General features: G+C 37.6%; 1 protein-coding gene across 1 annotated transcript in view; it reads right to left on the bottom strand.

The window, feature by feature from the left end:
- Nucleotides 1-16,755, bottom strand: part of irs1 (insulin receptor substrate 1) — a 56,185-nt gene that overhangs the window by 1,787 nt on the left and 37,643 nt on the right. The window lies entirely within an intron of this gene.

The raw sequence follows: 16,755 nt of genomic DNA on the forward strand, positions 1-16,755 counted from the left end.
GAAAAAAGTTTACTTGAGGTTTTTGCAAATTTATTAAAAATAATAAAAACTGAGAAATCACATGTACACAAGTATTCACAGCCTTTGCTCAATACTTTGTCGATGCATCTTTGGCAGCAATTACAGCCTCGAGTCTTTTTTGAATATGATGCTACAAGCTTGGCACACCTATCCTTGGCCAGTTTTGCCCATTCCTCTTTGCAGCACCTCTCAAGCTCCATCAGGTTGGATGGGAAGCGTCAGTGTACAGCCATTTTAAGATCTCTCCAGAGATGTTCAATCAGATTCAAGTCTGGGCTCTGGCTGGACCACTCAGGGACATTCACAGAGTTGTCCTGAAGCCACTCCTTTGATATCCTTGGCTGTGTGCTTAGGGTCGTTGTCCTGCTGAAAGATAAACCGTCGCCCCAGTCTGAGGTCAAGAGCACTCTGGAGCAGGTTTTCATCCAGGATGTTTCTGTACATTGCTGCAGTCATCTTTCCTTTATCCTGACTAGTCTCCCAGTTCCTGCCGCTGAAAAACATCCCCACAGCATGATGCTGCCACCACCATGCTTCACTGTAGGGATGGTTCCTGGTTTCCTCCAAACGTGACGCCTGGCATTCACACCAAAGAGTTCAATCTTTGTCTCATCAGACCAGAGAATTTTCTTTCTCATGGTCTGAGAGTCCTTCAGGTGCCTTTTGGCAAACTCCAGGCGGGCTGCCATGTGCCTTTTACTAAGGAGTGGCTTCTGTCTGGCCACTCTACCATACAGGCCTGATTGGTGGATTGCTGCAGAGATGGTTGTCCTTCTGGAAGGTCCTCCTCTCTCCACAGAGGACCTCTGGAACTCTGACAAATTTTTCTGTAACCTTCCCCAGATTTGTGCCTCGAGACAATCCTGTCTTGGAGGTCTACAGACAATTCCTTTGACTTCATGGTTGGTTTGTGCTCTGACATGAACTGTCAACTGTGGGACCTTATATAGACAGGTGTGTACCTTTCCAAATCATGTCCAATCAACTGAATTTACCACAAGGTGGACGCCAATTAAGCTGCAGAAACATCTCAAGGATGATCAGGGGAAACAGGATGCACCTGAGCTCAATTTTGAGCTTCATGGCAAAGACTGTGAATACTTATGTACATGTGCTTTCTCAATGTTTTTATTTTTAATAAATTTGCAAAAATCTCAAGTAAACTTTTTTCACGTTGTCATTATGAGGTGTTGTGTGTAGAATTCTGAGGAAAAAAATGAATTTAATCCATTTTGGAATAAGGCTGTAACATAACAAAATGTGGAAAAAGTGATGCGCTGTGAATACTTTCCGGATTCACTGTAGGTATGATATAGACATATAGATTATACCATACCTTAAAACAAAAAATAATCCCAAATACACTCATTATTTTTAATTTTTAACATTATATATTTTGGAAATTTAAGCAATACAAAAATGTACATGTGCAAAATAATACATCATGGGCAACATTACCACTAGATTTATATTTTTGCCAGCTAGTAATGGAGATGTATAGGAATGGCTATATGCAAGCAAGTCAATAATATATAGATATACTTTGCAAATTAACCAAAAACCTGTTTTCGTGCAAACCTTGGAAAAATGCACATATTTAACTGATTTTTTGTTCCATCCAAATATATGTGAAATTAATTACTGACAAGGCAAATTTTATTATAGGCCGAAGCAGAGAATTAATTTTAACTTTAACACTCTGGTATACATAACTAATCAATACAATGAAAATTCCCTTCTTAACTTCTTCATCCATCCATCCATTTTCCAACCCGCTGAATCCGAACACAGGGTCACGGGGATCTGCTGGAGCCAATCCCAGCCAACACAGGGCACAAGGCAGGAACCAATCCCAGGCAGGGTGCCAACCCTCCGCAGGACACACACAAACACACCAAGCACACACTAGGGCCAATTTAGAATCGCCAATCCACCTAACCAGCATGTCTTTGGACTGTGGGAGGAAACCGGAGCGCCCGGAGGAAACCCACGCAGACACGGGGAGAACATGCAAACTCCACGCAGGGAGGGCCCGGGAAGCGAACCCGGGTCCCCAGGTCTCTCAACTGCGAGGCAGCAGCGCTACCCACTGCGCCACCGTCATTCTCAGTTGAAATGATGTATATACAGTGGTGTGAAAAACTATTTGCCCCATTCCTGATTTCTTATTCTTTTGCATGTTTGTCACACAAAATGTTTCTGATCATCAAACACATTTAACCATTAGTCAAATATAACACAAGTAAACACAAAATGCAGTTTGTAAATGGTGGTTTTTATTATTTAGGGAGAAAAAAAAATCCAAACCTACATGGCCCTGTGTGAAAAAGTAATTGCCCCCTGAACCTAATAACTGGTTAGGCCACCCTTAGCAGCAATAACTGCAATCAAGCGTTTGCGATAACTTGCAATGAGTCTTTTACAGCGCTCTGGAGGAATTTTGGCCCACTCATCTATGCAAAATTGTTGTAATTCAGCTTTATTTGAGGGTTTTCTAGCATGAACCGCCTTTTTAAGGTCATGCCATAGCATCTCAATTGGATTCAGGTCAGGACTTTGACTAGGCCACTCCAAAGTCTGCATTTTGTTTTTCTTCAGCCATTCAGAGGTGGATTTGCTGGTGTGTTTTGGGTCATTGTCCTGTTGCAGCACCCAAGATCGCTTCAGCTTGAGTTGACGAACAGATGGCCGGACATTCTCCTTCAGGATTTTTTTGGTAGACAGTAGAATTCATGGTTCCATCTATCACAGCAACCCTTCCAGGTCCTGAAGCAGCAAAACAACCCCAGACCATCACACTACCACCACCATATTTTACTGTTGGTATGATGTTCTTTTTCTGAAATGCTGTGTTCCTTTTACGCCAGATATAACGGGACATTTGCCTTCCAAAAAGTTCAACTTTTGACTCATCAGTTCACAAGGTATTTTCCCAAAAGTCTTGGCAATCATTGAGATGTTTCTTAGCAAAATTGAGACGAGCCCTAATGTTCTTTTTGCTTAACAGTGGTTTGCGTCTTGGAAATCTGCCATGCAGGCCGTTTTTGCCCAGTCTCTTTCTTATGGTGGAGTCGTGAACACTGACCTTAATTGAGGCAAGTGAGGCCTGCAGTTCTTTAGACGTTGTCCTGGGGTCTTTTGTGACCTCTCGGATGAGTCGTCTCTGCGCTCTTGGGGTAATTTTGGTCGGCCGGCCACTCCTGGGAAGGTTCACCACTGTTCCATGTTTTTGCCATTTGTGGATAATGGCTCTCACTGTGGGTCGCTGGAGTCCCAAAGCTTTAGAAATGGCTTTATAACCTTTACCAGACTGATAGATCTCAATTACTTCTGTTCTCATTTGTTCCTGAATTTCTTTGGATCTTGGCATGATGTCTAGCTTTTGAGGTGCTTTTGGTCTACTTCTCTGTGTCAGGCAGCTCCTATTTAAGTGATTTCTTGATTGAAACAGGTGTGGCAGTAATCAGGCCTGGGGGTGGCTACGGAAATTGAACTCAGGTGTGATACACCACAGTTAGGTTATTTTTTAACAAGGGGGCAATTACTTTTTCACACAGGGCCATGTAGGTTTGGATTTTTTTTCTCCCTAAATAATAAAAACCATCATTTAAAAACTGCATTTTGTGTTTACTTGTGTTATATTTGACTAATGGTTAAATGTGTTTGATGATCAGAAACATTTTGTGTGACAAACATGCAAAAGAATAAGAAATCAGGAAGGGGGCAAATAGTTTTTCACACCACTGTAATTATTGATACAGAGTCTAGCTTTAAATGGTATTAAGACTTTAGAAGGGTCTATGAATAAATTTACAACCTGCTGTTATTAATGTAATATACATAACTCTATTCTAGGTTTTAGTCCCATCTTCTCTTACCACATATGGAAGTTGATGTTACAATGTATTGCATAAAACAATTATTTTGAAATGCTCTATGAATCTAACAATTACATTGAAATAGTGTGTTTGTAACATAATGTGTGCTATTTAGCTGCTGTACTTAGATAAGTGTAGTGGTTAGCACTAGAAATGTAATTTCTGACACAAATAGATGTTGTGTTTTTAAATTATGCCAATGTGCATATTTTGCTTCTGTCCTTCCTCGACTTGTTCTAAATACGTGCACTGCAAATGTCAAAGCTTTTAAAATTCTAAAATTCTAAGAGTGTCAACAGATTTGACAATATTGTTAGTTCTTTAACATGAAAGACTCCTCCATTACTGCCATAAGCAATGCTATTGTACAGTGGTACCCAGGTGTGAATTGCTGCCCCTCTGTCCTGTGGCTGACACTTGGCAGTATTTGCATCTTCTTTCACCTCATCAATTTTTTTCCTATCACTTGCTATTGACACTGAACATTGCTGCGTATGTGTGAACTGCTGTCTCTTCTGCAGACAACAAGAAAATAATCAACGAAAGTGAATCACACTTTTAATGACTCATATTTACTCACTATGTGGAATCAAGAAAAGAGGAAAAAAAATCATAAAAACAGTCCGAGAACTAGTTATGACCAATTAAGAATGAATGTAAACATATTTCAAAATGAGACCACAATGTTTTTCACATAACTCAAAATGGCAGCATTGGAACGTGGCTCGCTCATGTTTTCACAGACACGTAAGCAACTCCAAGAATAAAGAGTCAGCTTTCTATGCCTGTGCTACATGAAGATTATGACACACTTTGAGATTGTGCTGTGGCTGAAGCTGGAAAAGTAATTGAAGGTACAGCTATTTTGAAATTCTGTGGCATATATAAAATCACATACACAATGGTTTAATAACAAATGTGAAATTTGTGCTCAAATCATATGATTTTTATTTTGCTAAATGGCGCAGTTTGCCAATATCACACACTTGATACACTTTTTTCAGAAGTGCATTATGTGTTATAAACCCAGGTAAAACATTACTATTAATGACTCATAAAAATCAGGCTAAGTGCATTCTAGAAAACCTGGATTTAGCCAAACATGCATTTCTGAAACAGATTAAATCAGAATTGTGTGTTCTGTGAGGCCAAAGATGTGGGTAATTTGCTAATACTGCTTTCTGGAACAGGCTCACGCAAAGACTGGGGCAACCAGTTCTCTAAAACTAACCTGCAAAAGAGCAAGTTTAACGAAAAGGGTTAACTTTTTGAGGCAACAATAATGGTGAAAGGTCACAGTTCCCAGCTACACTATTTAAGAAACAGAAAATAATAACTAAATGTTGAAAATGTCATGCTCCTTTCCGAACAAACAATCGACACAGAAGCATAACTGCTTTGCAAAATTCTGCCCACAGAAACATAGGCTCCAATAAGACATTCTGACAGGTCTATATATGTGTTTGTTCTGAAATCCAAAATTAGCTAAAATGTCTTAATGGAACAGACCACAGCTATTCCAGATGATATGTTGATTCACTTTCACTCAGTACAAGTAAAACAAACTCAACAAGTTTGGCATCAACTTTTGCATAGCTGGTTATGTAAATGAGAAATATATATTAAGTTCTATTCCCTATTTGGAGAAAGTTTCCACTAAATTACCAGGAATGACAGTCTACGACTGTGGTGATCCAACTCAAGCCTTTCACAGGCAATGAGAAGCTTGACTGCTGACAATATTTTCACATTACTTTCCATGAACTACAAAACTACTTCTCAAAAAAGAGAAGCCAGCTTTGTAACCTGCTTTAAACAAAATAAGATGGGAACTGCCACCCAGCTACGAAAGCCAACATGAATGATGGTCAAAGTGGTGTCCACTGATGAGACATATGAGTAGTGGTAGGTGGGAGGATGCGCATGCATCCAAAACAAAAATGAATGAAGTGCTGCCATTTTGTGTATAAATTGCATTCACAGAGAAAAAAGAACAAAAGTGCGTAAAGACAAAAGATTGAAAGCTAAAACATTTTATGAATATGCAGATGGAGTTGATACATAAATATTTGGACTTTTTTGGCATAAATAATAATAATTAATCAATCTGTAACTATCTGAATTTCATATTTATTCCTTTATTCATGGTTTGTTTCATTTAAGAGGTTAAATATTATAGAAGTCCTGGCAATCCATACTTTCATCAAATAGCTGGGATGGTATAAGAGCTAACACTTTCAACTCATAATCTGAAGGTCCCAAGTTTAAAACTCAAAGTAGGAAATTTTTTTAAACAAAAAAGTAAGCATCTGTCACAAATTTCATTTAACAATGCATAAAATCTAATCAATGCTTATTCGTAATTACAGTTTAGCTGTAGTGACTATAGCATTTGGAAATGTTGAACTTAGAAGCTCAACGTTTGAGCTTTGGACTGAACTCAAAATTCAGAAATGTTTTACTTTCAAAGTCCTAAATGCTGATGCCATAGTCTGTGAACTTCTGAGCAGTAATTTGTATGTTTTGGGCATCAATGTATAAAACTTTAAATTTTAAAAGGTCAAAGCTAAATAATTAAAATTTACTCAAATATAATTAGACCAACAAGTCCAAGTAATCTAAAAAAAAAAAAAAAAAGATCCATTCGTTCTTGAGATAATCTCCACAAAACTTTCCCACAAACAGACATCTTAACCAAAAATGCAAACACACGTCCCAAGGATATCAAAAAATGTTTTACTTTGAAAAATCAAAGTCCATTTTATTTTTAAAGACAACAATATGGAGTACTGTACTGTATAAGAATAACTGTAGGTAAAAGGACAAAAAGAAGAATAAAATCAAAGCTATCTTTATCATTGTATGTGGTCACATTGATTCAGGTGCTTAAGAGATTGGACAATTCATTGACAAATGAATTTCTGGTAACAGGGCTTTAAAAAAAAAAATCAAACAACCTTGATCTCATTAAGACAAAATACATTTTAAGTCTTACAACTCCAGTAAGACTCCCCCCTCTCACAACCCCCCCCCAACCTAATTTTAACTGGGCCATATTTATTGTAATGTAGACAACTATGATTATTTTTATGTGTCTTAAATGCAGTGGCTGTTTGTCTTTTTAAAAATACTAAAACTTGAAATATTTGGCTAAATTTGAAACTGAAAATTATAATAAAAGTGTAAATTTTGTTTCATTTGCAGCCAAACTTTTCTAAGTGAACAATAATTGTTTTTAAAATACTGTTTCACATTTTGGCACAGTTTGGCGTTGACAAACACAAAGAACCTCTTAAAATGATGTTCAACCTCTAAGATACATAGTATCTGGTTTTATTCAAGAACACCTGTGTTACCTAGCTTCATGCATGAAATTTCGTAAGACCATGGGCTTCAGTTATACTTCTTTTGGTTAATCGGATGTTTTAGAAGTACCATGCAACTTATTACGGTTTTGAATATGGTGGGTTTTTTTTTAAGGGACTAAAAAATATAATTTCACTGGATCTTCTTATACTTGAATATGCCAGATATAACTGGTCATACACATAGCATTTGTGCTGTAGGATCAATTCTTTTTTTTTCCTAGTGCCTAACCATGGCTTTTGCCGAAATTTCACTGCAGCAACTCAGAATCGTACTGAGTAGTTTGTATGGTCCCCACATCCTTGTATGCATGCCTGACAACGTCGGGCATGCTCCTAATCAGATGATGGATGGTGTCCTGGGGGGAATCTCCTCCCATATCTGGACCAGGGCATCACTGAGCTCCTGGACAGTCTGAGGTGTAACCTCGCGGCATCGGATAGACCAAAACATAATGTCCCAGAGGTGTTCTATTGGATTTAGGTCAGGCGAGCGTGGGGGCCAGTCAATGGTATCAATTCCTTCATCCTCCAGGAACTGCCTGCATACTCTTGCCACAAGAGGCCAGGCATTGTTGTGCACCAGAAGGAACCCAGGACCCACTGCCCCAGCATAGGGTCTGACAATGGGTCCAAGGATATCATCCCAACACCTAATGGCAGTCAAGGTGTGCATCCCTCCATGGATATGCCTCCCCAGACCATCACTGACACACCACCAAACCGGTCATGCTGAACGATGTTACAGGCAGCATAACATTCTCCACGGCTTCTCCAGACCCTTTCACATCTGTCACATGTGCTCAGGGTGAACCTGCTCTCATCTGTGAAAAGCAAAGGGCACCAGTGGTGGACCTGCCAATTCTGGTATTCTGTGGCAAATGCCAATTGAGCTCCACGGTGCCAGGCAGTGAGCACAGGGCCGACTAGAGGTATATAATTACATCTTGTAAAAATTGTAGCTTTAATTAGTTTTGAATATAATGCTTTGGTCTGTAACCTTGTACCTTTGCAAAGTTTTGCAGGGTTTAAATCAAAAACAATATACAGTGAATCATGTTTTACTTTAACCTGTAAAACACTGATGTTTACAGGCTGCACATACAATGAAATGAATGTTTTAAGTATTGTACAGAAAAGAACAAATGAAAATAAATAGTATGGTGAACGATGTACAATGTCCTACTCCTTCTCTATGTTCTGTCCTTGGGGGAATGCAAGCATTTAAACTTATCAAGGCATGGCATAGCTTCCAGCTTGTGTTTTACCCATGGCTTAAAGTGGGCCAATAGGCTGTACTGACACTTCACTGTTTCTGCTTTGCGAATCAAAGTGTAGCCACACATTGCAGTCTGGCGTCTAAAGGGACACATCAGTTTACCAGAATATTGCATGTATTTCACCACCAAGGGCCATTGTCATCCACTCCATTCTTTGAAGTATATGTTCTGTATATAAGCGAGATTAGCAATCTACAGAGGAAAACCATTCCAAGCCAAACCACTAGAATGTGTATGTATTTCATACCACATCACGAGGAATAAGAAAAAGTTGAGTAATGTGTGTACTGAAGTACACAACATGCTAAGCACATCTTCTTTGAGCTTCACAAAACTACCACTTCAACCTTAAACTGCTTGAAGTGGCAGGCCCATTTCTCTACAGTGCTATCACTTCTCGGCGTTCAGAGGAAAAAAAAAAAAAAAGGACGTTGTGCCTAAGAATAAACCACTCGCTACACAAATATTATCAACAAATTTAAAAAAAAAAACGAAATTTCAATAAAAAAATTATTTTTTCTATAACACCAAATTTCAATCAATACTGGTATATTGGAATGTGCTTTCTTACAGAATGTCTACTGGCCTAGATGTTTAAAAATGCCAAATTTCAGCTTTTTTTAACTAAATAGAAAATAGTGTTTTTGTTGATGAATGTGTGAATGAGTTAGTCCATCAGTCAGCTTTGCATTTTATATATTTTACATTAGGCATCCTTCTGTTAAGAAGCTTTTTGATTCCTTCTTTAACAAAAACATTTTAATTTTGTTAATTTGAAACACTAATGTTAAGTTTTTGGGTTATACAGGGAGGGTGAGTACCACTATGACACAGCTCCAAAAAAGTCCAAAATCTCACTCCAGGGTGGAGTGGCTCTTCCCTTGACTTGCTGTATTTTAATCATGTACAACTAATTGTAAATTAGCCTTATTTGATGTGAATGAGTGTGCCCTCTGATGGTCAGGCTGCAAAAATAAGCCACAACCCACCGAAACCATACAGTAATTGTGGGCTTGAAAATGGATGAATGATTAAGTTTTCCATATCATACATGGATACAATACATTTGTAGTCACATTCATTGCACTTTTTGTTAATTTTACGTAATTTAAACATACAGTCATGCAAAATGTTTGATTAATACATTTAAAAAAATTATACATCATATATAAAATAGTTCCAACCTTTAACTGTAACTGGAATAATAGGGTATCAAATAACAATATTGATGTGTAATATGTTTACCGGTAAGTATGTTACGTTAATATGTTCTTCTACATTACTTTTTTTGTTTTACATTTATCTACACAAGGGAACACAATAAGTATTATACAAATGACAATATTGGAAATATCACTTTCTTGGCAAGGACAAAAGAATAGAAGTCATTTTTTAAATCTATTCCAGCACTATAATCTATTTAAAGATATAGGTTTCCATAGTAAAAATAGATACACTGGAGTTTTAAAAAAACAATATGCAATTACATTTCAAATCAGAATCAGAATCTAAATAATTTACTAGAGGCTTCTTTCAGCTTGGATAATTTTTTGGGTTATAAAAGATAAGGTACAGTATGACTGCAGAACTAAGGAGCTTAAATAAAATATGTTTAACATTATAAACTAAGAGAAAGACAGAGCTGGAAAAAAATCAAAGCACAATCTCCTACCAAGAATGCATATTTTCTTTCTGTCCATCCTGAAGACTTACAGATGAAAATTAATTTTAAAAGATTTTAAATAGTTGATATTCATGGATATTAGGGAGTAAGTTGGTAGTAGATACATTGATAGTTATGAGTGTTTGAGAGCAAAATCATAATGTATTTAAATATTTGAGAGATGCTGTAAATTTTCAGTGTTCTGTAGAACTCTATTTATTCAATTCCAGGAAATCTTTAAAATCATGAATGCTATTATAATTATTTTTACTACAGACAGAAAAAAAAACACTAATAGAAATACATTTTCAATGATTTTTAGTATTATCATTTCAGGCCTATTGCAATAGTACTACATGAATGCATGAATGATTGAGTAATAACAGGTCATTAGAGACTTGCATTATTTTTTGTTAGCATATATCTATAATAATAAAAGGCAAAGCCCTCACTGACTCACTCACTCACTCACTGACTGACTGACTCACTCATCACTAATTCTCCAACTTCCCGTGTAGGTGGAAGGCTGAAATTTGGCAGGCTCATTCCTTACAGCTTACTTACAAAAGTTAGGCAGGTTTCATTTCGAAATTCAAAGCGTAATGGTCATAACTGGAACATATTTTTTGTCCATACACTGTAATGGAGGAGGCGGAGTCACGTATCGCGTCATCACGCCTCCTACGTAATCACGTGAACTAAAAACAAGGAAGACATTTACAGCACGAGTCACACGCGGGAACGAAGGTAAATGACGTTAATTTTTCACTGTCTTTTAATACTGTGTAAGCATACATATTAACACATGTGCAATTAAACGTGTGCATTTACGGGGTGATTTCTCAGGCTTAAAAGCTCACCTTTTATCAAACGCGGGAACAAAGGTAACTGACGTTGTTCACTGTCTTTTAATACTGTGTAACCATACATATTAACACATGTCCAATTAAACGTGTGCATTTACGGGGTGATTTCTCAGGCTTAAAAGCTCGCCTTTTACTAAAAAGGTAAATGCAAAACTATTTTCAATCAGTTTATTGAAACGCTCCCGTTAAGGATTGCAATAACATATTCGCGAGATAAAAGAACGAAGTAGGGGGAAATGGAGGAACAGCCGCAAACAGCGAAGAGCAAAAAATTAATTAAACAATTGAGAACGGAGCGAGTTAAGCATACAAGCATGTTCATAAGGGAAACAAAGCACGGTGTAAAACGTAACTTTAAATTAAGTTTATAGAAACGCTCCCGCTGCGGATTGCAATAACATATTCGCGAGATAAAAGTTTAATGAGAAGACACGAGGTATAAACGAACCACACGCCGTGGCGCAACGTTAGGGGCAACAGTTTCAACCATTCTATGATCTGCTTCTCGCAACTGAAAGACGGCACATGGCGGATGTTAGCCGACTTGCTGACCGCAACGTTAGGGGCTTCAACTATGGCGCTGACGCCACATCTCAGTGCCAACACTTTGCAGACTGTACTTAAAAGACACGCCCTCCTCACTGGACAGTTAAAAACACCAATCAAACTAACGATGACATCAAGTATTACCCAATCAAAAGTAGGAAAGGAGGCATCTTCATAAAATGCGTGTGGGATGATTTGCATGAGACGCTGCTTTAAAAAAAAAATGATAAAAAAAATACGGGATAAATCCCGTCCAGTATTGATTCAAAACGGGACGCGCAATTTCATTCTCAAACGCGGCACGATTCTGTATTTTAAAGGACGGGTGGCAACCCTACAGTGCCAGGTAACCACCCATACAATCAGATTATGATTCAGACTAGGAATGCAATGAATGTAATTACCCCGATCTACATACAAGGCGAAAGTCTTGCAACATTCAAAGATGATGGTTTGTGATAAGTACACCATACAACATAAAAGAGCTTATGAAGCCTTGAACCGAAAAAAGCAAGATCTCAGAGATCGTAAAAAATAAAATAGGAGGTAATGTCGTTTTACTCGCTGTAGATTTTAGTCAAACATTACCAGTTATTCCACGAGGGAGACCAGCAGATGAACTCAACGCGTGTTTAAAATCCATGCTTCTCCCACGCTCGGTTATATGTCGCGTGTTCTCGGGTAGGTGCACCAAAAAATGTATACATTTAAGCGTGTAATGGGCAAACAAAAAATGAGGTATACCCGAAGGCACTGCAGTAGTACTTAATGTAACTTTACTTCTTAAATGTTAATGTTTTACTGTTTAATAATTTATACGCTTCTTATATGTTGTTCAAATTCTTTTATCAAAATACCACTGACAGCGCAATGCACGATAACATGGAGTGAATACACCATACGCATCCGCCCACGGCTGCCCTGCTGTGCGCAGATAGGAGTTGATTCTACAATAAAATAAAATAAAGATAAAAAGAGTAAAACAATCATCACCCATAAAGCGTGTGTGTGTGTATATATGTGTATATATATATGTTGATATGTGGATGTGTATATGTATATATATATATATATATATATATATATATATATATATATATATGTAGATATGTATATATATGTGTATATGTATATGTATATATATATGTTTATATGTGTGTGTGTGTATTTTATATATATAAAACACAGCAACACTCATAACAATGACAACACAATTACATTGACAATCATGTTACGTTATTTTTAAAATGTTTCCTTTTTTTTTCATAACCTCTTTAACACACTACTTCTCCGCTGCAAAGCGCGGGTATTTTGCTAGTCATCAATATACGGAGAACAGCTGTATCAAGTTTTTTTTTTTATTAAACATTTTTCAGCCATGTATTGGTATAGGGATCTTTGCAGTCACGATAACATGTGTTGCGCATAATTCGTTGAATGTAACCACAATACATTTTGTTGGTATATACAGTGATCCCTCGCTATATCGCGCTTCGTCTTTCGTGGCTTCACTCTATCGCGGATTTTATATGTAAGCATATTTAAATATATATCGCGGATTTTTTGCTGGTTCGCGGATTTCTGAGGACAATGGGTCTTTTAATTTCTGGTACATGCTTCCTCAGTTGGTTTGCCCAGTTGATTTCATACAAGGGACGCTACTGGCAAATGGCTGAGAAGCTACCCAACTTACTTTTCTCTCTCTCTCGCGCTGACTTTCTCTGATCCTGACGTAGGGGGTGTGAGCAGGGGGGCAGTTCGCACACCTAGACGATACGGACGCTCGTCTAAAAATGCTGAAAGATTATCTTCACACTGCTACCTTCTGTGCAGCTGCTTCATGAAGCGACATGCTGCACGGTGCTTCGCATACTTAAAAGCTCGAAGGGCACGTATTGATTTTCGATTGTTTGTTTTTCTCTGTCTCTCTCTATCTCTCTCTCTCTCTCTCTTTCTCTGCTCCTGACGGAGGGGGTGTGAGCTGCCGCCTTCAACAGCTTTGTACCGGCGGTGCTTCGCATACTTAAAAGCCAAACAGCCCTATTGATTTGTTTGCTTTCCTCTGTCTTTCTGACAGTCTGTGCTCCTGACGTGCACTCCTTTGAAGAGGAAGATATGTTTGCATTCTTTTAATTGTGAGACAGAACTGTCATCTCTGTCTTGTCATGGAGCACAGTTTAAACTTTTGAAAAAGAGACAAATGTTTGTTTGCAGTGTTTGAATAACGTTCCTGTCTCTCTACAACCTCCTGTGTTTCTGCGCAAATCTGTGACCCAAGCATGACAATATAAAAATAACCATATAAACATATGATTTCTACTTCGCGGATTTTCTTATTTCGCGGGTGGCTCTGGAACGCAACCCCCGCGATGGAGGAGGGATTACTGTACAAAGTGAAATGGATGCTAAAGATGGAACATGCAAACATTAGCACTATTGCACAGATTCCGACACTACATGCTCTCAATTCTGTTTAAGTCCAATCTCTGGGTTAATTTTGTTTTTCACAAAGTAGAGCAAAGAAAGTTCTTAATATGGTATTAAAATTCACAAAAAGCACTTGTCCAACTTAGCTGCGGTGCTCACAATTGTATTCAAACAATTAGTTTGCCCCTGTCATTACTGTCCAGAGCTCACCTCTATTGGTGCTGGAACTTAGTTCCAAATTCAAAAGAAAAGAAGCCTAACCCTCTTAAATAATTAAAAAATATGAACTACAAAGCAGATTTGAAATATTCCTCATAGTTAAGCAACATCAAACTTTTATCAATATTTGAGAACTAAATAATGTTCAACAGATTTTTCTTAAGTGTGAAAATTTATTAATTAGCAATAAAACAACACATTTACTGTACATGTTGCAGAGATATAGTTGAAGCAGATTTCCACAATTTTATGGGATAAATTAAGTAAAGAATTTTTCTTATTAACTGTACCCAATTAAAACAATGTTGCCTGTAGGTATAAATTTAAATTTCAGTCAAAATCAGATTATTTCCTGTTTCGAGTTTTGAAGAAATCTCTGCAGTTTTCAAGTGATGAAGACATCATGGGAGCTGTGACATCCTGGTTTGAATGTGAAAAGGAAGTTTGTTTGTTTTTTTAAAAAAGGGGTTAAAGTCAGAAAAAGTGAATGAAGTGTATGGAGCTATTGAAAAATAACACAATTTTTTTTTTTTTTTTTGAAAACTCTTTTCTTTCCTATTGAGGTAGATAAACTGTATGCTCGTCATATGAGGCCAATGCCAACTTTGGATGAGAAGCTTGTCAATCTCAATAAACCGTCATACAGACCCCCACACACAAACCAACATTCGCTTATACCGGGAACAATTCAGTGTTGATAAATTAAAATGCACTTCTTTGGGGAATAGGATTCACCCACAGTACCTGGAAAAAAGAAACACATTAACAAGAGTAGAAGGTGGCCTGGTCTGATGAATCACATCTTTTAGATCATTTGGATGGCTCAGTACAATTACCTTGAGGATAAGATGGCAGCAGGATGCATTATGGGAAGGTGGCTAACTGTTAAATGCAGTGTGATGCTCTGGGTAATGTTCTGCTGGGAAACCTTGGGTTCTGGAGTTCATTTAGATGTTACTCTGAAATGTATCACATAACTAAAGATTGTTGCAGACCATGTACATCCCTTAATGGCATTGGTATTCTCTGAAGGCAGCAGCCTCTTTTTAGCAGGACAATGTGTCCTGTCACACTGCAAAGCATTGTTCAGGAATGGCATGAGGAATGTGACAAAGGGTTCACTTGGCCCTCAAATACCCAAGATCTCAATCCAACTGAGCATCTGTGGCATGTGGTTTATATACAAATTTGATCCATGGAGGCCACATCTTGCAACTTATAGGACTTACAGGATCCGCTTCTAATGTCTTGGTGGCAGATACCATGGTCACCATTTATGGTCTTGTTGAATCCATGTCTAATAGGGTCAGTGCTGATTTGGTGCAGCAAAAGGGGGAACCTACACAATATTAGGCAGGTGCTTTTAATGTTGTGGCTGATCAGTGTATGTACAACATTGACTTGAAATCACTACATCAAAATGTATTACTTAAAAATACAAACCTTTTTGTTATTTATGAGTACTCACTCTTGTATGCAGGGAAACATATGCATGTTTCCTCAGTACTGAAAATAATTCATTATCTTTCAGTAACCATTTGAGGCTTTTGATTCTTCAAACATTTAAAACTTTAGGTTATAAAAGTATCCAAGTGTAATAAATAGAGAGACCATTGTTTTTGTCGTGGGCTAATACAGTACAAACACCTTAAAGTCAAAACAACCATGCTGTATTTGTTTCTAATAAACAGATGGGACTGTTTCCCTAACAACCCATAAACGTATATTCCTTAATTTGGGAGCATTGTTAACTGTGGTAAGATGAGGTAAGGATCACTAACACAGCTGACATCATTTGCTGGAAGGCATTCAGGGGGAAAACCTTTGAGTACAAGGTTTGCAATTTTTCACTGGGATTAGCTAGGCTGTCTGAAGTGTGCAAAATACAATTTGAAGGAAACTCATAATAATCCTGCAAAACAATTAACTATTAAGTTAAGAATCTACTGCACAGTACTTTTTACTGATAGTGAAACAGAAGTGGAATTTCTTCACATATCTGGGCCAAATGCTGCTCTGAGCATTTATGCAGAGGCCAAAACGTTCAAGAGCAAAATATCAGTACTGTGTGTTGTATAAAGTACTGTACCAGCTTGGCTTTGTATTACTCATCAACAATCCTCACTACAATACTCCAAATAGTTCTTCCTTTATCCCCCTATTCTTGGCCTATGCACATAATACATTGTAAACAAAAAATATTTCCTGATGCAGTTGTTGCTCACTATATCTGATCTTCACTATTTGATGGATGCTTTAAAATGACTATCACTCTGGCTTCTGTATTCCTTCTTAAATATTCTCATTTCCCACACCTATTTCTCTATCCCCCTTTTTATAAGGTGCTATTCCTACATAAACACAGCCACAATCCTTGATTACAAAATTTGTCATTTCTCTCTGTAACTTCAGGATAGGGAATAATGGTTCTCACAGTCTGGTTGACCAAAGGGTAAAACTGGGCTGGACAAACACTGTCTTCTATGCCTA

The sequence above is a fragment of the Erpetoichthys calabaricus genome, chromosome 2, assembly GCF_900747795.2.
Source record: "Erpetoichthys calabaricus chromosome 2, fErpCal1.3, whole genome shotgun sequence".
NCBI lineage: Eukaryota > Metazoa > Chordata > Cladistia > Polypteriformes > Polypteridae > Erpetoichthys > Erpetoichthys calabaricus.